Source organism: Protobothrops mucrosquamatus, unplaced genomic scaffold (genome assembly GCF_001527695.2).
Source record: "Protobothrops mucrosquamatus isolate PMUCROS unplaced genomic scaffold, P.Mucros_1.0 scaffold982, whole genome shotgun sequence".
Classification (NCBI taxonomy): Eukaryota; Metazoa; Chordata; class Lepidosauria; order Squamata; family Viperidae; genus Protobothrops; species Protobothrops mucrosquamatus.
The window spans coordinates 133,172-137,033 of record NW_015387222.1 but is presented as its reverse complement, the minus strand read 5'-3'; positions in this window follow the sequence as shown (position 1 = coordinate 137,033).

Sequence of the window (3,862 nt, the reverse complement as noted above, 5' to 3'; positions counted from 1 at the left end):
AGGTATGCCAGCTGCAAACTGACAGTGGTTCAGAATTAATGTCAGCAAGTTTTCAACAGTGGTTGGGGCAGCTAGGAATAAGACATAGACACACAAATCCGTACACAACAGCTGAGAATGGCATGGCTGAAAGATGGAATGGAGTCTTGCAGACCATGAAAGACTCACTGCTAGAGGATTCTGGTCTGAGCAGGTCATATTGGGGCGAAGCCATATTGACTGCCAATTATTTAGTCAATAGGCTATGGAGTTCCTCTATAAATGATACTACATATGCTGTGCTATATGGGAGAAAGCTATCTTTTGCACTTTTAAGGGTGTTTGGAAGCAATGCATATTCCAAAAGCAATCAGGAGAAAAGGGCAACAAAAGGCTAGAAAGCTCAGATTTATGGGCTATGAGCCTGGCTCAAAGAGCTATCACTTTAGCGATGGAAGCAGAAGGGTAGTAATTTTCAGATCTGCTAGCTTTGCAGAGCAGAACTGGGGCAGAATTGATGCTAATTCTGGGGATGATCCACTTAGTGACGGTGACTCACTTAGTGACAGTGTCAGCATTCAGGGAGGAGAAGCTGAAAAAGAGCAAGAAAAGGAGTCAGAAGAAGATGGTGACTCTGATGTAAAGCAGGAAAGGGTTGACATTCAAGAGCAGTCAATACCACGCAGGTCAGAGTGATGGAACAAGGGGATTCCACCTGACAAGTATTCTGCTGGGAAAGTAAAGGTGTGAAATGTGTGGTATGAACCAAGAAACTATCAGGAAGTATTGGCACTACCCAAAGTGGAGCAAGTGAAGTGGAAAGAGGCCATGGACAAAGAAATGAGATCCATGAACATAAAGTGTTCACCTCTATGACTTTGCCACAAGGTTACAAAGCTGTAGGATGTAAATGGGTATACAAAAAGTAAGTGTTACCCAACAATGAAGTCCAATATAAGGCAAGATTAGTGGCACAGGGGTTTTTGCAGAAGAAAAATGTGCACTATGATATTTGCACCACTGGTAAAAAAAAGTGAAACTATAAGGTTGGCACTAGCGTTGGCAACGGCACATGGGCTTAAAATTTGGCACTTTGATATAACCACAGCATTCCTCAATGCAAAGTTGGAGGAAGAAATTTACATGGTTCAAGCACCAGGGTATGAAAGTAAAAAGCCTGGCACTGTGTATAAACTGAACAAGGCCATTTATGGGCTGAAGCAATCAGCCAGAAACTGGAACATCTGTTTAGATGTGGCATTGAAATGTTCAAGAGTTGTAAGGCTGATGGTTGCATATACTGCAAGGTTCCACAGTGGGGATTGCCAATTATTAGCATTTGTGGATGATCATTGCTTCGTTGCAAAGGATATTGCACAGGTGAAGGAATTTGCTAATCAATTGGAGAAAAAGTATGATTTGAAAAGTTTGGGTGAACTACAAAACTATCTTGGTGTAGAGATACAAAAAACTGAGAAAGGTGGCTACGTTCTCAATCAAAGAAGGAAAATTGAACAACTGTTGGAGAGATACAACATGAAGAATTGTAATTCTGCTCCAACACCTATGAGCATAGATTTTTACAACACTTTAGTTGAGGACAAAAGTGAAGCCTGTGATCAGGAGATATATCAGTCGGCAATCAGAAGCCTGTTATATCTATCACAGTCCAGACCAGACATAACTTGTGCAGTAAGCATCTTAAGTCGCTTTACTGCCATACCAACGCAGTTGCATTGGATGGGTGTGAAGAGAATTCTCAGGTATTTGAAGGGAACTGTGAATTTGGGTCCTCAAATACAGGTCTCTGAAGAATTAAAGTTAAAATGTTATGTTGACAGTGATTATGCCAATTATGTGCAAACAATAAAGTCTAATTCTGGGTTTGTGGTATTATTTGGAGGGACTTTAATTGGATGGAAGTCCAGAAAACAACTGTAGCTATTTCTACTGCAGAGGCAGAATTTATTGCTCTGTCTGAACTTTGTTCAGAGGTAACCTGGTATGTACAGCTGTTAAAGGATTTAAACATAGAAGTTAAAGAAGCTACAGGATAATAGTATTTGAAGATAATACTACTTGCATTAAAATGGCAACAAGTGACAGAGTGAAAAGTAGAAGCATACATGTGGACATTAAGTATTGTAATGTCAGAGAAGCCATCAAAAGTAAACTAATTTGCTTGCTTCATTGTTCTTCAGATGACAATCTGGCAGATGTAATGACCAAGCCATTGGGTGGAGTACAGCATAGGAAGAGTATTAAATTATTTGGTTTTATGTCTATTCCAGTCATAAAGGGAGGAGTGTCAGTGTGTAAGAATTTATGAACTGGAATAGCCATAGCAACAAACCAGCCAATGAGAACTGTTTTTGATTAAGACACAGTATTGGCTGTGTGAGGCATGTGATCCATCCTAGGTCTGGGCATGTCTTAGTCTTCTCTATGTTGTCCTGATCTCCTGAGTTAGTTGTTGTTCTCTACCACATTGCCAAGAACTGAATGAAACTGTATGTGTCATGTTTGTATATATTTTATAGATAAAGTTTTTCTAAACTATGCCTCCTGCTCATTTTGAATGTGTGCTTATTTTTTGGGCTTATTTTTGCAATGGAAAGCTGTAAAACCCTAACACAGATGTTATCTCAGAACCATTGTACCATATTTTTTAAAAAATCATGGAGCACTGGGGAACTACCAGATGATTGGAAAAGAGTTGATGTGGTTCCCATCTTCAAAAAAGGAAAAACCAATCAGCCTAGTAGAAGTATAAAAAAATTATTAAAAAAACAGATCTGTGAACATCTAGAAATAAATAAAGTTATAACTAGTAGCCAGCATAGGTTTGCTAAAAACAGATCATGCCAAACCAATCTTATTTCATTCTTTCACAAAGTGACTAAATTAGTAGACCAGTGAAATGCTGTGGACATAGTATATTTAGACTTCAGTAGGGTATTTGACAAAATAGACCACAACCTACTTGTTGGTAAGCTAGAAAAATGTGGGATAGACAACATCACAACCAGATGGATTTGTAACTGGCTGACAAACTGTACTCAATGAGTAGTCCTTAATGGTACTACATCTATATGGAGGGAAGTAAGCAGTGGGATACCACAAGGCCCAATACACTTCAATAGCTTCATAAATGACTTAGATGAGGGAATAAAAGGAAAATTCATCAAATTTGCAGATGACACTAAACTGGCAGGAATATCCAACTCACCAGAAGATAAGCTCAGGATCCAAAAAGATCTTGACAGACTTGAACAATGGGCCCTAGTCAACAATATGAAATTCAATGTGGAGAAAAGCAAGGTTTTACACCTGGGCAGGAAAAATCAAAGGTACAAGTACAGATTAGGTGAAACCTGGTTCAAAAACAGTGAGAGGGACCTGGGAGTCCTAGTGGACGATCACTTAAACATGAGTCAGCAGTGTGTGGCAGCAACCAAAAAAGCTAATACAATCCTTGGTTGTATAAACAGAGGCATAGAATCAAAATCATGTGAAATATTAGTACCTCTTTATGAAGACTGGAATACTGGAATACTGCATCCAGTTTTGGATATGGCCAGTTTAGAGAAAAGAATGACTAGGGGAGAAATTTCATTTATTTCATTTCATTTATTGGACTTATATGCCGCCCTTCTCCCCACAGGACTCAGGGCGGCTCACAGAATATTAAAACAGTATAAAACATTATCCCCAATAAAAACCAATTAAAAACAAATATTTGTCGCTGTGTCTTATTAAAATCATTAAAATTGTCCCTATTTAAAATTCACCCTAGGCCAGACCCGCTTGCTGAAAAAGCCATGTCTTGAGGGCGCGGCGGAAAGCTAGGAGATCCGGAATCGTCCGGATCTCGGGGGGTAGT